Source organism: Agelaius phoeniceus, chromosome 8, assembly GCF_051311805.1.
Source record: "Agelaius phoeniceus isolate bAgePho1 chromosome 8, bAgePho1.hap1, whole genome shotgun sequence".
Lineage (NCBI taxonomy): Eukaryota > Metazoa > Chordata > Aves > Passeriformes > Icteridae > Agelaius > Agelaius phoeniceus.
Window position 1 is genome coordinate 16,728,709 of NC_135272.1, and position 24,025 is coordinate 16,752,733.

The 24,025-nt window shown below is 40.0% G+C and overlaps 1 long non-coding RNA gene across 1 annotated transcript in view; it reads right to left on the minus strand.

Moving 5' to 3' along the window:
* The window catches only part of LOC143694699 (uncharacterized), a 105,543-nt gene that overhangs the window by 72,329 nt on the left and 9,189 nt on the right, over positions 1–24,025 (minus strand). Inside the window, exons 2-3 of the long non-coding RNA XR_013183353.1 lie at positions 22,220–22,344; positions 15,472–15,599 (exon numbers count right to left, since the gene is read on the minus strand). This is a non-coding gene — a long non-coding RNA (uncharacterized LOC143694699). The remainder of the gene's footprint in view (positions 1–15,471; positions 15,600–22,219; positions 22,345–24,025) is intronic.

The window sequence follows — 24,025 nt, forward strand, 5'->3', positions numbered from 1 at the left end:
ACCTTTTTCCTTGTCACATAGCTTGTATTTTCCTCAGCTTCAGTAATGAAAATAAATTACTTAAATTCTCTTTTCTAAAAGCCAACTTCTCATTCAGATTTCCACTCAGCAAGCAGTAACACTAAACTCAGGGCTGGAAATCAGGACATTGAGGACAATATCGTATAGGTTTTTTCTTCTAATTGTTGGAAATATTTCTAGTGCTTTTTTATGTCTCAAAATCTTGGTAAATTTTGTCCTTGAATTGATCTGGCAAATTGGTTCAAAATGAACTTGTAGGAAAACAGGAGCTCTTTCAGGGCAATGTTTCATTTCAATACATTTTCACATCGTTTTGCTGGTTTGGACAACTAATCATCATTTAAGGCAGTTAATAACATATCTGTAGGCAAGGCAGATGGATCTGGGTAAAGCAAGAACTCCTCTCACTGGTTGCTGTACCTTTCCTTCAGCTTTTGAAAAACTTTTACAAGACATTTCAGTCCAAAATCCAAATCCAAAGCAAATACCAAAAGGCTTAATTAATCACTTTGGTTTGCTTTGTATGTGTGTTCTATTTCAAGCTGATTGTTTTCCATCTGGTCACAAACACCAGGGCTTTTTTCAAGTCACGAACGTTCGGAAACCTGCAGAAATTAAAACTATATATCCAGTTTGAATTTTTCCTATTTTTTATCTGTAATTTCAGACCCAGAAGGTTTAAATAGCCTCATGAAAGCATGAGGGCCCCAGCTATTTTCTGTGATTCACCCAGTTTGGACATCAGAGAGCACCTAAGTCAAGAAGTTCAGACAGAAAATACTAATGGATAAGCTGTTATAAATGAGACTTCACAGTGACATATTGGAGAATCATATGTTGTAAACTGGAAACAGTAGGAGGGGATTCAGCACATAGCAGAAAAATGCATGCTTATGTGAAGAGAAACTCCAAAGCTTTTCATGTTAGTTTTGCTTTATCTGTACATGCCAAGAAACACCAGGCCAGGCAATCTACACTTACTAATTTTCACCCTATTAAAGAAAAGAGAAGGAAAGGAAAAAGGGCCTTACAGTTTTCTCTGGCAGCCTATAGCACTGTAGGAAACATTTTAATACAGATGTAAGATGCTATTCATGAATAACTATTTCAGTTTCAACAGAAGGAGCTCCTGCTAGAGCATTTCTGTTTCCTCTCAGACACGAAGCTGTCGTGCTATGCCACAGCTGGGCTGCACCCAGGGTGACACTGGCTCCCAAACACACTCCTCTTCTGCTCCTTTCCTGCCTGCTTCCAAAACAGTTCTGCCTACTGTCACCAGGTTTTTGTAATCAGAGAGATTTTTTTTGTTACTTAAAGGAGAATTTCATCCCCAAAGCCCCACACTGATGTCCTCTGTACCTCCACAGGTGTCATGCCACCAGTTCCACTTCAGGGCAGTGATTACTGATGCAACAAGCAGGCAATTCCTACACCCCCACAGAGTGACCAGGAGAACCAGAAAGGCCTCTGGACTATTCTACCTTATGGCAAATTCAGAGACTCTGACCCTCTCTCATGTTCACAAGACCTAGCTACTTCCCCATAACTGTCACAACCTCTTCAGCATTTGGAGAAAATTAAACTAAATGCAACATGCCAACATCAAATACTCAAAAGACAACTTTTAATTTAATTACTGTAGACATAGAAAAAGGAGTTCTTTAAGGAAGTCTGTCAACTTAGAGCTATATATAACTCTTGAGGAATTCCTTAGTGATTTTCCTAAACAGATTTCCTTTAAAATACACTTATTTGCTACACAGGGTAGAACTATTGTAAAATCAAAGAGTTATTTTTCAAAAGTCTGATCTGACGTGTGATGATAACAGAGCAGATAGTAAATACACATGCCTTAGTTTGTCATATTGATCTGAGAAACATGACTGGATATTGCAGAGCCAATTTTTGTATCTGCTGAGAAAAAGGCCAGGATGGAATGTTAACTGCTGGAGTTAAAGCTCTTTCAATGATTTCAGTAAGCATTTTTCCAGGTCCAAAGCCTTTCTATTAAGTTCAGCGCTCTTTCAGTCAGGGCTGTGATATCCATTGAAGCCAAAGAACAGCAAAGCTTGTCTGATCTTTTTGAGACTCTGATTTCAGTTAAATAACCCAGTGCACCCTTCTCTGAATTAGCATTGCAGAATATGTGCCAGCAGAGAGGGGATACTCAGCTGAGAGTTATCTGAGAGTGCTCCAGAACAAGGAACCCAACAGACCATGCAAGCTGCATGCAGCCCTACTTTTGAGCTATTAAAAAAGTAAAGCAACTTTCCAATCTTTCATTTCTTTCCAGACTTGGATCAATTTATTTCTTCTTATATTTAAATTCCTGTTATTTATTTCTGAGTTTCTATATTAAAAGAACATTTTGTTCTATATGAACAAAACATTACCTGATTTAGTGCTTAATTTTTCAAATACTGGCATTACTTCTATTGAATGACAATTCCAATCTGCACTTTTGTGAGCATTAGCAGAGGATCTGGGAAGAGACATTCAGAGGGATGAATTCAGAGCTGATAGTGTAACATAAACTGAGGAAAAGGACTCACACAGACTCTGGGTTAAGGTAAACCATAAAAAAAAAGGAGCAGAAGAGGAAAAGTAGTTAAGTGAATGGTATGTAACACCTAATCTAAAGCACATTTATCTTTCCTTCAGTACACACAAAACTTTTGCTAGTTTCTTTTTACAGTCACTGAATATCCACATTACCTGAAGTTAGAATTTACTGTGTGGGGCTTTAAAACCTTACTAAGATCTTAAAAACAGGCTTCATAATATAATATTTAATAATTTGCAACCTACACCAACTCTTACTCTCCTACTACATTTCTCACATTTTCTACCACGAAGAATATCGTGAATGTATGTCGGCCACAGAAATACATTTGATGTACTTGTACCAGAATAACAGTGCCTAATTCCCTTCTTACTACTTTGACTCTATTTCCCATACATGGGTATGTTTGCTCAGCAAGTCAGCTTCTGAAACACGAATAAATTCATTCATTTCTACAGCTGTGAAAAGATTTCTGAAATATGGAAAATTTCAATAGCTCCTTCATTCAATCACTTACTTTTAAAAAAATCTCAGGATTAAAGAAATCCAGGGAAAGAGAAAAGATTAACCTAGAAAAGGCAAACAGGCAAGTAAATAAATCTGAGCTTCATTGTCACTTCCCCCTTCACAGAGGATTCCTACAAGGGCCTGGCCAGGGTGCTTGAGCTCTCCCAGGTCGGACAGGGTCCCCAGCATGCACAGCAGCCCCTGTGACATTAGTCAGGGCCACAGTGCAATGGTTCCAAGGAGCAGGAACACGCAGTCTGGCACAGGAGCGCATTTTTCTCTCACTTTCCTGCAGTTACCACACGGAGCGCGGGAGTCAGAGCTGCCATGGCACCGTAATGGAAATAAACGACTCCGCAGAGCCGGCAGCGGGAGCTGGGAGCGGGGAGCATCCTCACCCCAGCCCCAGCGGCCGCGTAAATCTGTCCCTGTCAGGAGAGCTCCGGGCGGTGCTCGGCACCCGCCGCTCCCCGGGAGTCAGTGAGAGTTCAGGTGCTTACTGTGTCATCAGGCCTGACCTTCAGATGCGACATGGCCTGCACGTTTGTTTTCCCACAGCAGTGATTGCTTCAGTCAATTATTATTGCCCATCCTGGAGTGCAAACACATAAGGACTTGATTTACAGTGCAAAATATACATCCTGAATTTACTTCCTCTTTTGTGTTTGGTCTGCCATAGCATCTCCAGCTTAAAGGGATGACAGCAAATTACTTCATAAGTAAATATATCTACATATGAGGAAGGATAAATATCAGTCATTCGGGACATCCTGAGATGAGCCATTATAGCGCTGGATGTGCTGCGTCAGATGTGACAATATATTTAAAGAGTTTTGCATTTTGTTTTAAAAGTGCTCATTTTTTCTGGTGCCTGAAAAAATTCATTAGCAAATTTGTTGATTTGGCAATCTAACCATTAAATCCAGTTTAGCCCAGATTTAAGATTGTACATTCAGTTCTTTAAGCAATGTTTAGGTATTACCAATATACTGAAAGATAGATGAGACAGCCTCATGGTAATACAGCTTTTAACCTTTCCTCTCCTCTACCATGACGGGGGAGAATTACAGTAAATGATGGTTACCTTGTCTGCAGTATGGACAATTGATTTGACCTCACTGCATCTGATGCTCTAATGGACTTCATGGCTGAATCCCTGGAGATATAAAATATGTCCAAGTGAATTGGGGCAGGTTAAAGAACGGACCTGCTTTTCATGGCTGGCTCAAGCTGTAATAGATCTCCTGGTTGTTCTGAGAAGAAGATTAAAAATGATCAATATCCAAATCATTAAAAGAAAAGTGGTGGCTTCTGTAAATCTGCCTTAGCTATATTTTTTTCCTTGCTGAATGCTGTGGGGGGAGTCTTTGTTGGTGACATGAGTTTCTATAACAAATGTTTGCTTCTCTGCACTTCCTTGCAGCATGGTCCCTGTTATATTAAGAATCAGACACTCAGGTGGCCTGAATCGGCATTGCTTTCCTGAAGTCATGCTTGTTTACACCATGAGGAATCTGGTCTTATGTTTAGTTAATATAGATAAAATGCCAATACTATTCTATTTCTTGGACCAGCAAATAAAGCCAAGGACAGATTTCAGAGAATGATGGCAACTATGATAAGTGAATATCCTTACAGCTCTGCTAGCCACAAATAAAAGGCCAAAAATAAAGGTCTTGTTTAGGGAAAGGAAAACAAAAAGATTTGCCTTGGCTGCCCTGAGCCCTTCATTTGGCAAAGTGTAATTCAACATCTTGTTTATTCCTGCCTACCCTCTCTCTTAACAAGTATGTTTGTGCTCTTTTCCCAGCAGCCTTACGCGAGCTTGTAACATTCTCCAGCTCAGAGACCTTCCTCTCTGCTCACAGTGTGCCAGGCAACTTCAGTGGGATTATATACACCTACATTTCCTTCACTTCCTGGAAAAGCCAAGCCTTAAGAAGACAGCTGTACAACTGATCCATAGCTGGCACACATTCATTAGATAATTATTTACTACACTTGGAATCCAAGAGAGCACCAGTCTTTAACCAGGAAAGTCTGACACTGTCAGGATCTGATATTTCTATTTTTTAATTACAGAAATAAGAGGTAATCCCAAAGTCTGTATTTGAAGAGGCAGTCTATTTTCCTAGTTTTGAGAAATTTAAGGGTACTAGAATTGGACTGATCTAGCTAGCTCCGTTCCATTAAATTGAGTGAATGTGAAAAATGTTCTATTATGAAGAAATAGGTTTCAACAAATTGAAAAAGAATTTCATTTTTTTTATCCAGTTGCTTAACAATGTTTACCTTTTGTTTTTCACTCATGGTGTGTTTAAAAATATGGATGTGTAATGCCATCCTCTGTAAGAAATGTTTGTTTATCTACATGTATTGTCCTGCATGAAGAAAAGCAAAGGCACTATTCAAGCTCTTTGCTTCTTTCTGGGGTTGTCAGTGCCCTGTGGGCTGGGCTGAGCTGAATGCCTCACATCCACGAGGAGAAGAGGGAACAACTGCTGACCCTTGGATCCAGCTATTCTTGTAGCTGGAAACATTGTCAGGGGCTGCAAGCATCAAGCTGTCTGAAAGGCCAAAGTTGAGCACTACATTATTGGAGTAGATGACATTTTATTCTTATTCTGCAACAATTCTAACAACTTCGAGTCCCTGCTGTCCCTTTATGAACACAGGTGTCATTTTGATGGGGGAATAGCCAAAATGACAAGAAGATGACCTGCCAGTGAACTCTGGAGCAGGTGAGGCCTGTCAGCTTCTAATTTGAAACTGGTGTCAGTCCTGAGGAATGGCTGGTATAATCACATTTGTAACTGATCCCCTATATACTCTGCAAACATTCACAGTGTGCCTGTTATGAGTAATATGAAATTAACAATTCGTGTTTATGACACCAGACACCAAGAGAATCAAGGAGATTTCAGTAACAGGATCGGCTCCCTCGTTCTTCCAGAGCACAACGCCAAACTGCCCCACTCACAGCCAAATGACTCTGCACTTATGTTACAATAGGCGTTGCATTTCTTTTGAAGACAAACTTTTGTAATTAGGTGTAAAGTGAGGACCTAAGAACTAATTTGTAGTTGAAATTATTCCTTTTAAAATTTCTCTCATTCAAGTCCAGCCCTTAAGATGTTTTAAATTGAAGTGTTGGACCTGACAAATCACATACATACTTGAATCTCAAATTTTCTATATAACTGAAGGGAAGGCTCTGTGTAAATCTTATCTCTCAGACACATAAATTACCAGCTGCATGAATACTGCCATTAAGACATGCAGACAAGTGTAAGGGGTGGGGACAGGCAGGATGCCCGAAGGAGGTGGAGTCACAGAGAAAACAAGACATATGTTCACTGAGTAATTTAGCTATGCAAGAATGAGCACCACAAGTTAGGCTGTCAGACTCCCTCGCTTTTCTGGCACCAGGAAACTTTTTTTTCTGCAAACTAGACTTTTTCTTCTTGGCTCTTTGTTATATTATCTGTAATTTTTTTATTAGGAAAAGTAAAAATTGTAGTACGTGAGGTTAGATTTGAATTAAAATCGAAATACAAATTTGAACCCAAACCGAATTAACAAAAGACAGGTACATCTGCAAGTAGTCCCTTTGGGGACAATGACAGCCCCAAACCCAAGAGGAAGACTAGTGTGCAAACTCACATTAATTTTGAGTGTATGAGAAAACATAGAAGCATTTTGTATTGCTGCCACCTGAAGCTCAAGAGCTCATCCTGTACAGCTTTAAAACACACTAGAAATAGCCAATAACACTTCTGAATCTTGAAACCTCACCAGCCATTTTCCACCACCCAAAAACTCACCTCAAACTTCAGCCTTGAGTCCTGAGGCAAGGACTACAAGCTGTGCACATTGCCATTGATGCAGTCATTTCTGGACATGTAATAAAACAGCTCACTTTAAATCTGATGTACAGCACAATTTTTTGGGTGTCTGGATAGGGCACATAAAACCTTGATAAAAATGCCATCCATTCAGAGCCTTCCTGGAACCCAGTGAAATATGTTTTTGTTTTCCTCCTACTTAAATGGTTATAATTCAACATGTGGTTTAAATAGAGGAAATGAGGACAGTTTGGGCTCTTTGGTGTTTAGGGTTTTTTAAACCAGTCATAATTTCTGTATACTAACTTCAGAGAGTTTTCCACAGTGACCAGAAAATCAAGTGGGGAGAGGGAAAAAAAACCCAAACCAACTAGGTTCCCTCTGGAAAGGAAAGTAGAAAGTAGAAGAACAGGGCAAAAACCTTTGCTGAGCTGTTCAGAGCAGACCCTGGTCTTGAGCCTATTCCCCACACACAGAAAGGAGCTACAGAGCACATCTGTTTTCATGACGTAGCTGATGGTATTTTGAGCACTCAGGTCCTGCACTTTCCCCTGACCTCACAGCACTACTTTCTGTTAACACAATTACTTTCAGGCCATCCTTGGTTCCCACCAGCTTCAGTTTTGAAATTAAACAAAATTAGTCCTTTAAATGCACAGGAATGCACAGGAACATTTAAAAGCAGGCGAGATGGAGGCAGGGAAAAATGAGATTATAAATAGATACCTCCATTTTTAAGTCTATTCATCTCTGTTACATTGGGGTAGAAAGAAACACGGAAGGTTGCATCAAAAAAAAGAGTTGAGGCCTTTGAGTTTGCCTCTATGTCATGCTGAACAAAGAGCAGCATCATCCTTTGGCTCATTGCATGGAGATATCTGTGCACAGGTCATTCCTGTGTCTGGTTTGGATGTGTGACTGGTCCTATCTCACCCAGCTGTTCTAAATGCTGGCCTGGGAGGTTTTCTCCCTGACCCATTGAACTTATAATTAGCTCTACAAAATGGATTGGCAGAGCATACTGACACCACAACCCAAAGACTTGGAAACTGCTCTGCAAAGTAGGTCCAGACTGTTGCCCTTCTTGATTCCCTCTCAGGCTCAGTGACTGTTATTTCACAACTCACTGCACTTTGCTGGCTACAGGGCACCCACACACAAATGCCCCAGTCATGGAAGAATTCCTTTTTTGCTATATACAGAAAGACCACCCCATCTAGGAAACTTTTCCCTCAGAATCAATCCTTTTAAAAGGTAAGTTTAAGTTCTTGTGACTCAGTGTTTTCTTTAAAGAAAAGAAAAAAACATGTTTCAGTTAAAAACCTGTAATCAACTCGACCTGAAATAGCAAAGTTTCCCCTGCCTTTGGCTGCGTGGCAATGTGTGTGCAGCCCCAGGGAATGCATCAGCACCAATGCAGTGACCCAGTGAAAATCCTGGAAGCAGGCAGACAGTAGGAAAGTCATGCATTAAGGAATGTTTGTGTATACTGCTGAGACAAATTACAGAACTTTCCAGAAATATTTGCAGCGTGATGGCCTAGGAAAGCCATTTGGGAATTGTACCTTGGACAGGGGATATTGTGCCAGTAACAGAACTAGTGGCTGTATCTCACCCCCTGGAGCTCTTCTTAAATCATCCCCTTCTCTTCTTAAACCCCCAAGAGCCAGAGCTGCAGAGCCAGATGCCCTTGGCACCCAGCTTTTCTGTTTCTTCTCAATGGCAAAAGTCTGCAGAATGATGACACAGATTTACTCAAAGGAGGCAGTGTGGAAGCAGATCTGGACACATGTGACAGAGCTGGAGGCATCTCACTGTAATTAATCAGTAGTGAAACAAGTAGTTATTTATGTTTCACATCTAATGAACAAGAATTAGTCATGGCTCTGATTCTTGGGCAACTATTTGTGCAGCTTATCTAATACTTGAAAGGAAACTGCACTGAATTTTTTCTAATTCAAAGAGGCTGGGTGAAACAAGAACTGGCTTCTACCTTTGACTAAACATTAGGAAACTGGTTTCCATGTTCAGAAGTGTCTGGATGTATTTTTCCATAGTCTTTCTTTCTTTGAGTTTTCCTGACTTGAGTCAGGAGGTGAAATGCCAGAAATACCCAGAGACACTCCACCAAAGCAGACAGCTCCCCTGCAGGCATTGCAGCCCGATGGGTGTTTTTCCAAACCACCCCTGAACTCTGAACCTTCAAATCACTTACAGATTCCTTCCACGCAGAAACAAAACCACATCCCTGCCTGACTTTTGCAGGCAGAAGTGTGGTGGAGAGCCTGGATCAGCAGAGCTGCTCTGCACAGTCCAGCTGCTTTGCAAATGCAGCTCAAGTGACTCAAGGCTGCTGTGGTTTCAGTTGCCTTCTGGAGCTGGGAACGGAGGAGTTGTCAGACTCTGTTTGTGCTGGATGCTGTTAATGACTGTGGAGCTAAGCATAAGCTGGGCACCCATTAGCTCTGCAATTGCCCAAAGAAAACCTTCTCCTTGTTTACTCAGGGTACAGCCTGAACGAAGCTTAATTAGCCAAAGAACTAGGAGACACTAAATTTCCAATTACAAGCACTGTCTGGTCTGATGGTATTTTTTAAGAAACTAAAGCAGCCTGTCTGTCGTGATAAGCTGGTTTTTAGTATGAAATATAACAGTTGTATTGTACATGACTGCTCTGTACAGCACAATTAACGGAGCTGCTCTGGTGACTGCTGTCCCTGACAGGGTGCACTTTATAACGGGACTTTGTAGCACATCAACATTTTCATGATTCTAAAAGAGTGAAGAAAGAAATACTTCCATAGTAGAAAATTCCTGTTAGGTAACTATTGTTGAAGTGTGTATGAGCTTGGACGTCAAAACATTTTTATTGCTAGCTGGTGGGAATTACACTGACTGACAGCAGCATTTTACTGAGATGCAGTGGATGTAGTTTGTTATTTTACTTGTTTTTCTATTAACATTTCAAAGCAATAAAGCCTGTCCTTAGAAATGCACACAGGGTCCCTGCCTCCCACTTCTAGTACCTTTCTCAGGTTGGTAAGAGAAGAATGAGTGAGAAAAGAGATTAAGAAATAATGCTTTAACTTGGTCTTGCTACTCGGTGTCAAAGTATCCTGGCCTATTAACAGCAGGAGCAACGTGCCTACATTGTTCAAATGCAGTGAGAATGGGATTTAACTCCCAGTTGAAATGAAGAGGCACACTTTGGGGTGACTCCGTGACTCGGGCCCCGGCTGCGGCTCTGTAACCGCGGTCGGTCCTTGCCGCCGCCGGCCGCAGTTCCGGCGCTGGCCGCGAGGTGGCGGCCGAGGCGGTGCCATGGCCGCTGCCCGCGGGCCCCGCGGCTCCTGCTGCCGGCAGCGCTCCGGTAGAACGATCCATTGCTGCCTCCCTTCCGCGATGTCCTTCCTCCTGCTGCGGCTTCCAGAGGCTACGGACAGCCCTACTGCTCCCTGGATCATCTGCTCGACAGGCAGGGGAAAGCCATTCCCTCAGAATTTACCACGAGTTCGTTATCTTCACTTGAAAACATTACCTGCTATCACACAACCACCCCGAAAAATCCCCAGCAAAACCTTTGCCATCCATGTGTGCGGCCGCTTACCGAAGTCTCTCATATGCCCTACTCAGAAGGGGGAGGCTGCGACACCCCTGCCTTGGGCTGTGATGACATCCCCAGCCACATTTAGGTGTTCCACGTTTATTTTCCCTCTGTTCTTTATTTAAATCCTGCTAAATTATTTTTTCAATGTTTTTGCAGCTTGCTGCAGCATAGAGATGGCAGCTGTAAACCAGCATGTTTGAAAGGTACAGAAGCATTTCGGACAGGAACCTTCCCTGAGCTGGACGTGTTTGTCAGATTGTCAGTGTGCACGGGGCTTTGCCAAGAAGTGATGGGAACTTTGCTGTTGACACAGCATTAATGTTTCTTGCTTCCTGTCTGTTCACATTATTAACCCACATAGCTGTGTAACACGTGTGTGCTAAAGTCACAAAAAGGGGCTTAAATGGCTGTTAGAGGTGCTGAGGTGGTTGAGCCCACCTCAATTTGTGTTTCCACAGGAGCTTGCTGTGGTGTGCTTTTCAGAACAAAAGCATGCTTTTTACCCCAGCTCCAACATCCAGCATGTTCTTAATGGTCTTATAGATCAGGTCTCAGTTGTCATACTCAAATGACAGTCTAAATTTGGACCTGTTTGGGTGAAAATGGTTTAAGGATAACATTGTGGAGGTCGCAGGCTTCTGCCTGTGGCTGTTGCATCACAAAAAGCAGTGACAGTGCTCAGTGTCAAGAATCACCTGCAATGAGAGCAGCTCAGGACTGCAGTAAACCCTGGATTCAGAATATCAAAGCAATGAACAGCATTATAAAATACTAGCAGAGAAGGTGGGCAGATGAAAAGGAAAGGAAATAAAAAAAAGAGGAGAAGATATGGAGAAACAAAAATAGTTGAGAATATAGGGGAGTTAAAAGGCACTGATCTGTATTTTTTGAGCCTATTCATGTGTGTGTACAAGGGCATGCATGTGCATGTTACCCCAGCACATGCCCATAGGAACTGCTGCTGGACACAAATAAAGAAAGGAAATGTGGGGAAGATGAGGAATAGAAGAGGAAAGTGGTCTAGAAAAAGGAAGCCTGGTATTTTTTGTCTTTGAAGACTGGACTTGCATGAAGTCTTACACGTGGAAGAATTGATTGTTTTGAAAATAAATGCAAAGATTCACTCCTGGGTAGAGCTATTTCAAAGCAGTAAAACAGCAGGTTCGAAAAATGCTTTTGAACAGTAACAGTGAAAAACTCTTAATGGTAGCACAAATAAGGTAGTGTTAATGAATTCAGTCCTTGCTGGTAAAACACTGCCGTGCTTTTTAAGTCAAAATTTCAAACTGTTTTTGTTTGTTTGCTAGGAGTTCATCTCCCTTTTTTTACTTGCTTTTAATCGAATGGGATTTTGGTTCTGCCTGTCATTTTGAAAAAGCCTGGAAAAGAGGGAAAGGCCCCTGTGAGAAATTAATTTAACAACCAAATGCTGTCCCTGAGAAACCAGAGCAGTTCCTCTGTGCCAGGGGGACCAGAACAGAATGAGGGGAGTGAGAAGGGAGGGTCTGTATGCTCCTCACAGGCTCCCTTTTGGTCTTTATAGGCCATTGGCAAAAATTTTGTAAAGTGTTCTGAAATTTTAGAGATTTGAAAGAGGCTTGTCCACAAGTGTCATGAGGAGCTCTGGGTAGTGGAAGCTTTTAGCTGTGCCTTATTTCATTTACATGCCTAAGGAAAAGCTATCACCTTGTAAAAATCTGGCATCAGTGCCAAGTGGTCAGGTTCTGGTTTATCTCCTAAGTTCTTCCAGGCTTCCCCTTAGAAAAATGGAAACAAAATCCTGTACTTGGAGTACTGCTCCCACACATGAAGTTTCAGTTTCAAGTGAATTAAAATCACCAGTGGATCTGTTCAACACTAGTAAGGCTCTGCCTCAGTTGCCAGGAAGCCTTTTTTTATGCCAGGGTGAAATTTGTGGTATCTTTTATCAGTTTCTCCAGTAAAAAGATTTTCTCCTAGACTCAGTCTCCAGGAGTACAAAAGTCACCCTGTTTGCTCCCAAGGACAAACCCTAGAGAAATAGGCCACTCATTCAGACATCTGTTTAATCCACATCCAGCAGATTGTTTCCTTACCAGGAGATACCAGTTTTAGAAGAATTTGATTTCAGGATTCAAAGCAGTTCCAAAGACCACTTGGGCTTGACCTTCAAATGCCTTAGATAGATACAAGCCTTGAAAATGACCCTCTGTGCCCTGAGAACTTTTGTGGGGAAAAAAAATATGCACCCAGGAGGTATAGTCTTAACTATGCTGAGTCAAATAATTGCAGTGCTCTAAAACAGCTAATTCAGTTAACCATGAATAAGTTTCCTTAAGGTAGGAAAATATAATAGTACTAAGGCTTACAGTTAGTGAAGCTGATGTTAAATATATGCACGTGCCTGTACAATAGGAAAGGGAAGGAGGTGGAAGAGGAGAGTTGTGATCCAGTGTCTGCTATGTGGGAAGAGCAAGGAGCTGAGGAGACACATCCAGGAGCAGAACATGGGTTGTGCAGCATTGCTCAGAGTCCCAGCACTACCGTGCACCCAGTGCCATATGAACATCCCAGTGCACCCCATGAGGCTGCCAGGAACCTGACAGGAGTAACAGGTGGAGCAGCTGGAAAGCTCATCCAGCTCTCACTAGCAGCATTTTCAGCCTTGCAAACAATTGTTACCTGAACTTGCACCATTGATGCTTCAATGGAAAATGTCCAGAAACAAGGAGAGGCTTTGCCAGACCTTCCCAGCAGCACTGGGGTAGAACAGGGATCTGAGATAAGTGTGATTTTTGTCTCAGCTACAGCTGATCCCAACATCATGCAGGCAAACACCCTTAATGAGAGACAGGGACAATAAATTCTGTGCCTTTGTGTAGGCAGTGGCATTTTGGTATTGGGGGCAAAATGCTCTGCAGAAGTCAAGGCGCTCTTTTATCTTTTCATACATCTTCACAATTTCATTTCCAAATACAGCTTTTTTGTGAGCTCTCTGTGATCCCCACTGCAAGCCTGAACAGTTACTGTGGCTCATGTATCATGTATATGTTTGCAGATCACACCATGTTCTGAGATCTGCTTTTACAGCATTCAGAATGTGCAGCTGCAAATGGAAATGTAGGAGGGGTCAGCACTGAGGGGTTTGCATTTAGCAACAACTACTGGAATCCCAAAACTAGAAATGAGCCAGAGGAAACTAGCAGTGTTCTGCTTTGCATATGCTTATGGCCCAGGAGCAATTCCAAGGACCCAGGTCTGATTTCCCAATTCTGCACATGCACTCCTGCAATTTTTTTCAATATCAGCACCAAGAAATATGTAGGCATCTGAAGGCTGGATTAAAATCTGAAACTAATATTTACTTCTGTCACTTAGAAGTAGACAAGTGCTCTGTGATCATTACCTTAGCAAAACCAGAGCTTTATCTGTAGAATTGAAAAATTCTGTTTGAACAGAACAGTCACGAGATCTGCAAGTATATTCAAGTTTCTCCAAGTCTCACTGTTTTCAGTACAGGCACCTAAACTGAAGCAAAATATGTAAATCTCATCCCTGTTGTTTTATGTCAGCAACAGAATTTTATTCCTGTTAAGATTACTTCTGCTGTGACTTGAAACTGTGTGAAAAAGTAAATGAATATAGCAAGAAAGTCAAAGTGTCCATGCAAAATATGTTGACATAACTGCTCTGTCTTCCTAGCCTTTTCTTTCTGTCTTTTCTTATTTGTCCTGTTTTTCCTGTGACCTGTTTTGGTCACTCTCAAATAAAAAACCTCATTTACAGTAGGGTTTGGTTTTTTGGTTTTTTTTCAAATTGATGCCAACTAATAATTTCAGACAGAAATTGAACCTTGTCAGGACTGGCTGATTCTTGCTGCTTGTTGGATTTGAGTTCCAAACACAAATACAAGGAAAATATTTAACAGTACTTAGAAAATTGTTTTAGTAGTAGATACATGAATTGGAGACCAACACAGTGAAGTTATGTAAAGCCTACAGCAACTTCATGATCATGAGTATTTACACAAGCTAACTAATCCAGAGAGTTTTCACCAGCCACAGAAACACACAGCTGCTGTGGCTGGTTTGTGCAGGGTTTGTCTTGTGAACTTGGAATCCTTGCCACACTCCCGTAATCACTCTAGCAGTAATTTCAGACAAACTGCTCATGAGGTGGTAGCCTCAAAGCACAAAAGAAGCTTCAATCCTTTAGTCAAAAAACATTTTCTTTCTTTTTTCTAAGGACTAAATATTCTGTGCAAGTTCTTGACTATGAATAGCTGCAGGGTAACTGTGATGCCAGTTTCTGTACGGCCCATGTAACGTGTTCATCTGCACAGAAGTCTCCCAAATTGTTTAAAGCTCCTACACCAGCTGTACTTTGAGATCCAGCTGAGAAGCCTCAATTTAGTGTCCATCAGGAACGGAGTCCAAACTTGCATTTCATATCAAAGCATGTCACCCTATAACACTTCTGTCATTTATGCAAGTCTTGTAACTTTCTATTTCCCCAGATAAAAATAAATATAATATTCTTGTATTTGTAAAACTACACAAATACAAACAAACACACAAACACACAAACAAACAAACAAAATATATATATATATGTACGTATATACCCTAAACCTAAACTCCTACTTTACCTTGATTGGAAAAACTGATCTTAAGACTGCCCTTGTATATGTTCTTGACATCTTGACATTTTTGCAGGGTTGCATTGTAGCATATGGGGCTTAGAATTCCATTCTCAGGGTCCATCAGTGCTTAGCATTTAACAAGAAACTGACATTTGTCAGTCACATCTATTGTAGGTTTACACAGTGCATTTCCCCCAGCTATCTATGTGAAGAGGATGGACACTGTATTAACAGCTCTCCAGGTACTTTGAATCTCTTTCCTCCCACTCCATTCTTCTATCAGGCAATAGGCTCAGGTCAGACTCACCTCAGTGTTCCAGCACATCAGTCTGCGTTTAGAGGCAGAAAATCTGAATCTTCGCACTGCTGACCTTATTGTTTCACAGACTATTGATTGCAAGTCATCAAGTTTCCACAGTTCAAAGGGCTCAGCTTCTGGAAAAGAAAAGCAGAAAGAAGGAATGAACCCATACACAGGACCAGGGCTCAGTTGCAACTGAACTGACAAACATGTGTAATGCAATGTGGAGATACAGTACAGTAATGAAAAGAGCGTCCCTCATCTCTCATGTGCAGCCAGAAGTTTGCAGCACACCAGTGTGCCCACGTGGCCTGCAGGGAAGGGAATGCTGGCAAGGACCACAGCAAAGGCTGAGCAGGACAGGTGTCCCCCTCCAAGGGCTCCAAACAGAGCAGAAGTTCTGTTTTTCTGCCTGTGGACCCAAGTTCACCTTATGCTTTAAAGCAGAGAGAGAAAGAGGCACCCCCTGAAGCAGAGCCAAGGTGGAGAACCTTGGGAGTGTGTGTGAACACATCCTCCACATCCCCAGCCATTTCTCATCTCACAATCAGGTAAGTCCTATTAGAAGACATCCAGCAAAGAACTCACTTCACCTCCCCAGCACTCCTCAGGTCTCCCTAGAAAACTTTCCATTTCCACAAAAGGGTCAATGAAGCTAAATTTCTCAATTTATGTATAACTTATGAAGGTTTAGACTAACAGACATACTTTGAAGAAGTATACCTTGGTGGGTTTATTAACAACTGCTTTTCTTCTACTAATCTTAATCATTTGTGATATTGCATGCAGTAAGAAGAACTTGGAGACATCAGTTATGGTGCTTGGATTGAAATCTAATATCATTTGATATTAGACTCATCAGGGCTTTAGAACTCGAGTGAGGCTGCGAATTTCAAGTGTAGTTTTTGATAAACTATTTGCAAAAGAGATGTATTCCAAATGTTTGCTCATTTAATTAGAACATAAAAGATTTTTCTCTTTGACTGGAGCTTGCTTCTGACCCTTCTTGCCTGTGTGTGGTTTGTATTGTTCTTGGCTAATGAGATAAAGGATATGTACTAAACATTTACACATTAAAGGCATCTTCATTCAGCATGAAGGTGTTGATACATCAAGGATACCTCAAACATGCTGAGATTCCAACAACTTGTCAGACAAATTAGCACCTTACCAATTGGGGGTAAAATTGAGTTTCACATTTCTCCCTGGTGGGAAGAAAAAAAATCAAAAATCACTGTAGTTTAATGCTTTCTTTGCAAATAGGAACACAAAAGGCTTTATCACCTCTGTAATGTAAATTATAGCCCTCACCAACTATCTGATTTTTAATTCATTGGTTTTAAATGATCCCAGGCAGCTCAGAGCAAATCCATTGTGTTATTCCTCTCTCAGAGCAGACATCTTCCCTCTTTTAAGTTCATATCTTTCACAATTATTTAAAATTTACACTTCTATATTAAAATGGAAAAAATGAATGCCCCAAATCTATATGTTTCACTAGCATATAACTGCCAGTGCGGGGTTAATCCAAACTCTAAGCAGTGTGTGGAATTATGAGACTGTGTATGGCAATGAAACTAAAAAGGTCAGGTTTTTTATTTCTTTTTTTCAGCTTAGTAGTGCTTACAATTAGTGCTCAGTGCTTCAAATTGCATGAGACATCCCCAGAAAAACCCACTGTCAGATAATCCAGCCTAAGCAGGTATCCCATAGGAATAAGTGGGCTGGGAGTGGGTGCTGTAGACACTACAACAGGAACCAATTACTATCCTTATCTCCAAGCTGCAAATCATTTATATCCAGGAGAGATCATGGCAAAAATTCCTGCCTGCACAAGATTTGGGGAGAGGGGGTTACTATCATAAGCCTCTACAATAGGAATTATTTATGCATTACAAGGGCTTGCTTTAACTTACATAGCTGACCATGACCCAATCACAAACATGTATTTTCTAAGATTATGAAGTCAGCCAAACAACATATAATCAAAGCAAGATAGAGCCTAAAGTTTCACAGAGATCAGTTACAAAACAAAGTTTCCCTTCAGCAATGTCTTCAGTCTCAAAAATCTCAAATTTAGCAGATTTTTTGCTATATATACACAAGATAGACATTTAGGGAGGATTTGCCTGGTTAAAGCTGCTTTTAACTCCATTCAGAAGGAATTTTCATTGCAAGAATGCTATTATCAGCCCTTCTAATTTGTCATTAAACCCTAATACCTAAACAAGACATAGATACATCTCTGCCCACAGCTGGGTATCTGCTCCATGGGACTGTTACCCCATGGCCACTGTTTCTCCTTAACTGGGACAGGACACATTAACTGGTGCAGTCTGTGTGCAGTCATCATGGTTCAAAGAGTCAGAACCAGATTAAATTCGTTATGGAATAGCTGCCTGGGAAAAGAGTGTTACCAGAAGCATGTATTTCATTCTGAGCTGCCCTTTCCTTCTCTGCAGGTATGTTTTTCAGAGTTCTCAGCACAAAAAGTGAGTGGAGCTCTTAGTGCTCAGCATTGATAATCAGGTAGACAAGGGTTGCTGAAGCACAGATATGGGATTGAATGCTGACAGTTTGGGCATTGCACAGGTATGTCAGATTTGTAAAGCAGATTCTTATCCAAAGAACTTCATATAAATATCTGGAGAAAACCAGATTCTATTTTTCATAGTTCATGTTTGTGTGGAACATAGAGCAGTGCCCCTAACACATATCAGATACATTAAAAAACTTGCACAGGTTTTTGTCTTGAGGGGAAAAAATATCCCCAAAAAAAGATGCAGAATCTTCAAATCCTTAAAAGAGACAGTTTTTTTCCCATACATATAGTGACATGATTTATAAATATGTAATTAAAAGGATCATAAATCTGTAGATAAGTGTTGGTATTTGACTGAAACACTAATGGCAAGCATTAACTGCATGTGGTCTGTTGTGTGGCTACTGGAATCAAGTAGTGAAGAGGATCACAGTTCCTTATTAGTTAGGACCACCTAGAGTGATGGAAAGCTTGAATGATCAAAGAGAAGACAGTTTTATGCTGCAAATGTTGATATACTCCTGAGCTTTCTAACTCATTTTAAGGTCCAGTGTGAACACTTTGGCATGCTAACTACTGAGCAGGGAAATGAGTGTAGTATTAGACTACAAAAGTTTTGTTTGCTTCAAAGATAAGTGAATAATATTCAATGTTATATTCCCATCCCTTATTGGATCACAAAATAGTTTTGTATTAATACCAGAGCTCAACAACTTATTTTTGCCTACCTTAAGCAAGAATAAATCAGCACATGAAAGATTCTATCCTGTTTTGTCTGAATATTCACAGTGATCACTGTGTAATTAGAGTGAAAAAATTTCATCACCTAATTTCTTTGTAGAAACCAGATTAACCCAGAGTGATTGTTTACTTTTCATAACTTAGTCACACAGTCACAGGGAATTGTTTCTGTCTTGTTTGAGTAGCTGAAATATTTCAGAGAGGAGGAATGTGTCTCTGCAGTATTGCTGGTCATGAAAACCTGCACCTCATGAAGGTACAGTTCTTCCTTGAAATACATTTGTGAACAAAAACCTATTCCCATGAGTGTCAATGCTAACAAAAACATGACTGAAACAAGCTCTGCTTTGGAACTGATGTAACACTGAAGAGTGAGAATTGCCTTGCAGAATTCAAGTGGCTCTAAATTCTGTAAGCACAGCTTCAATTTATTCATATATATCAGAAATCATGTTTTTTGGTGCTGTTCAGACTCCAGCCCTGAGGCTGTTCAGGTTATGGCTTTTAATTCTGGGATTCATCAAATAAAATCTGCTCTGGATATAGAAAAGCCTTCTCATTCAAGTGACAGGTGCTGGAAAGTAGTCTCTGTTAAGAAATCTGAACACTGATTTTAAATTCTATCTCAGGAAAAAACCCTTAACTCCTGATTGAATAAGAGTAGTGATCTCCTCTGAGAGAGTTTTCACTTAACAAAACTGAAGGACATAAGCAGGAGACACATGCAGTAAAATAACAACCTGATGCTCCCACTGAGGATGAGTTTTAATAAAAAGTTTTACCCTCCTCACATATCAAAGCTCTTCACAACTCTTGACCTGATAACCTTTAAATTCTCTAAAATCACCAGGGTTTTAATGTGTTAAGCACCTTGGTATAGCAGGTATAATTTTTTTATACTTAATACATTTATGTTTGTTATTTATACAACATATAAACACTTCTTATTAATTAGCTGTGGAATATATTTAATGTTTTCTCACTAAATAAAAAAAAATACACCAGCTGGAAAAATATTCCCAGATATTATATTTGTGTTCTTTGAAGACTGCAATCAAGTAGATAGTTCTCAATATAAGGTGAACAACTGCCTAATCAGAAAAGTTGTCCCTCCCTCCTTGCCAGTATCTAAAATCCATTTTCTCACTCCTAATATGTCAGGATGGCTCTGTTGCAACATCTTGACAGAAGCTGCAGAGAACAGAGCTGTGTGCATGGTCATGTGCTCCACTACAAAGTCAGCATCACTTCACAAAATCCTTGAGCTTGGTGTAAAGATGCCCCAATCTCATTGGAGTTTGCTTTTTCAGACTACTTAATGCTGTATAAAACTACTAGAGAATCAGGAACAACACCCAAATTCTGCACTTTTGAAGGCACAATGATTGGTTTGAAATTCAACTAGAACACAAAATATCCATGTTCAGATTTGAGGAATTAATTTAACCTTTTTGAAGAAATTGGAGGCTGGGGCTGTCAACTTTGAACCGTCCCCATGTTTAAGGTTCACACCTCATTAGTTTTGGCTAGGAATACTCTCTAATTACTAAGAGAGTTTCCTCAAGTTGCACTTTAGAAATTCATCTTTTTTGTAAGCTGTAAAGTATTCATAAAAAGCTAAAAACTGTGGGAAAATTAGCATTGATGGATGTTTTCTTACCCTCCATCAGGAAATGATGTACTTGAAACTCATTACAGATCTTCACAGCAACTCTGCTGAATGTGCCTTGGGCTTTGTGCTGATCAGCACACAGAATTTACTGCATAATTCATCTCTCTTGTGTCACATTTAATGTATAACATGTATTTCCTGTTAATTATGAAAATAAGAAGGCGTCCTTTCTTTTGGAAACATAATCATGAAATTACTACAGAAATTAAGAAACACGGAGTTCTCTATTACCTCCTGCACAGAAACAGGAAGAAAGCACTGCAGTGAGAACTCACCAAACATGATTTTTTTCTTGATACAGCAGGCACAGCCTCTCCCTGTGGCCACACAAGGAGAGGTGCATGGATGGGATCCCTGTTGTCCTGCCAGGGTCACCATTCTCACTGGAGCTGTGGTTTTCCATGTGGTCCCCTTAACTTTCTTCCACTGAGAGAGGTTTGGATGTTTTTATGTCTCTTTTCATGGATGTCAATGAAACATTAGGCATCCTGTATCTCATTTTCCTCATTCAAGGTTGAAGATTATTCAGTAATATTCTACTTCACTTCACCCATCCATCTCTATGTGTCTGTTCAGCTTCCCTTACTAAAAGAATGAAGAAACAAAAATCCCATCTCAGCATCATATCCACACCAATACATCTTATAGATTATGTATTATCTGCCATCAGGGTAGGAGAGGGAAAGTGAAGTGATGGAGCAGGAGAAGGAAAGGAGCGACACCATAAATCTGAAAACACACCATTATTATTTGGAATAAGAAGGGGGCTCATCTGTACTCAATGGTACATTTGGCCTACACATTTTCATTGACACATTGATTATTTCCCTTTGGAGAAACAATCTGGTGCTGGGATTATTTGCTCTGCAGCTGATCCTCAGCAAAGTTTGATAGGCCCTTGGAGACCACATATTATCTCTCAGTTATGGGGCAGTCCATAATTCTCCCTTTTCAGAAACTTTCAGGTGATATTCCCTTTTGTCTCCTGCCCACATGAAAATCTTCATTCATAATTGTTAGGATCAGTAAAGCTGACAAGCTGCCTAGAGCAATATAAAGTTGTGGTATCAGTAATAGTGCTGGTGATCTCTAGAGAGACAAATGAGTCTGGATAAAAAGACATATTATCAGTATTAGCTTTCAGGAACTAGGAAAAATTTCCATTTCCCCACCTGAAGAGATACCTGGGGCAGAACCCCACTGAAACAACCCTGCAGGACAAGAGTACAGCTTTGGTAGCTTCTTCTCCAGAAGGTCTTAATTTCACTGTTCTTTATACAGATAGTAATCATTTTATTGCCAGTGTTGGTGGTAAAAGTGATCTGGCTGTTAAAAAAAAAAATGGCCTGAGGGGAGATTTGATTCTGACACAGCTGATCTCTCTAAGAAACAAAAACAGCCTTGGCAGGAAGAATTTAGGTGTTTTCAACCTTCACCTTCAGGGTGGCATTTAAAATCATGTGAGAAAACAGCACACTTAGCACTAGTTATTGTAGTATCTGAATTTCTTGTGGCATCCTTAAACATCAATTCCTACAGTCACATGGCTGTAAAATCATCCAGTACTAGTTTTATGAAAATACTCTATTCATGACTGTGGGAAAAATTGAGGAAGTGACTTCTAAACCAATACAGCCAGGAAGAACAGACATACCAAAGGTATTCACCAAACTGCAAAAACATGGCTTTGAAGTCAATCTCATGATTTCTACATACTTAAAACATATTTTATTGAGGTTTAGTACAGCAATGCTGCAATTTTTGGGACATAACTTTTACCACTCCAAACCCAAACATACCTCTTACAAATCAGGGGCATAAGCAGTCACTCCTGCCTTCTAGATGGCTGGACAATGCCTCTTCAGCCAGTTTAGAAGGTGAAGATGCAAAATGTTTCTGAAAATGTAAGCAAACATGAAACAACCTGTAAAGAGAAAATATCATGAAATATTCTTTCATAAAATGTAGGGGTATAATATCATCATCTTACAATAGAAGCTGTTCCCATCACCGTAGCATTTCACCTCAGGGCAAATTCATAGATTTCTCTTTTTTTTCAAGGTATTGATTCTTTTGTATATCCTAATTGAGATTTTTTTTTTTTTGGTACTTTTATCTCTCAGGTTAGGAGCCTTGCTTTAGAACAGCCCATTTTATCATTACATACTGTACTTATTTTACATTTCTTGCATTCTTAAGGATATTTTTCCATGAAAGTTTATTTTGTAATTTTTTATCTATTGAAAGCTGATTTAAAACATTAGACGAAAAACCAATAGGGTTATTAAGACACGTACCATGCTATAGGTCAAACTGCTCAAAATGTTCATAGTTTTTCCTTCCAAGCCCACATATTTCACTAAACCTTTTCTTGTTCTATTTCTCACCCTTGGGTTTCTTTCACTCTTCACTGGCATAAACAGAGAGACTAATATTCTTTGAAAATATATCTGCACAGATCATTTGTTCTTGAGGTACAGGATATTATTTGCAAGAATATTTTATATAAGAGCTGAATTATTGATAGACAGCCTTAACATAACATCTAGAGCAAAATATTGTTGCTATATTAAACTGTATTGTATTACTTTCAGGTCAAGTGATGGAATAGTTTGATCTTTGTAGCTTTGATCACAGAGATTCAGAAAATTCGACAAATCATATTGAATCTGTCAGATCAAAATGTGCACCTTCTTAGTTTTGCTGAAGAAAGACTCCACCAAGTTCTAAATTTAAGAGGGGAAAAAAAGAGTTTGTTCTCTCTGTAGAAATAAGGTAGCTCTTCATGCCCCAGTCTTTTAAAGCTGGGAATTCCTGGCCAATAGAATTATATTGCTCTAAAAGAAAGCATATAACAAAGTTCCTATATAATGAATGCACAAGGGAAGTTTAAATACAATTTGTATGAAGGCTTCTCAAAAATAAATTTTTTTTACATTCTCCAAAATTTCTGACACTACAATAAACAGCCTTATTGCAGACAGACACATTCAGAAGAGACTCAGCCTCAAAGAATATCAAACAGCATTTCCCAGATGTGTTATCCCAGGTCTCCTAAACCCCCATGCTCCCTCCTGGCTCTAATTTAAATGTTCCATTGGTAATCACTATTGAGAAGAATGAAACCCATGGCCTGATTCTGAAGCCATGAAGGTTTTACCTGGCCTTCTATCTGGATAAAATGTCCATAGGTGTAATGGTGCTGGGTCAGACCACAGAGCCCTGTCCTGGATCCAACAGTGATTAACAGTTGAACACCATGGAAATACCTATGGAAGGGCCCTTTTTTAGGTCAGCTGAGGATAAGAGTCAAAACTATCCCTAGCACCCAGTATTGCAATTTGCCTTAGCCACCCATAAAACATTGCTAAGATTATTCACACAATTTTCTCCTCAAATTATTTGACTGGTTATTAAAAACAATAAACCACCATAAAGAATAGAATTATGCCAGATTTTCCCAACTCATCAAAGAGCACTTCTCCTGAATGTGCAACTAGGCTTTTACATGATGGAGTTTTGGCACAATTGTTTCATAGAACTTAGAGTAAAGCAAATCTTCTTCCACATCCTCAATATCTCACCTTGAATCTAGAGACTTCTCA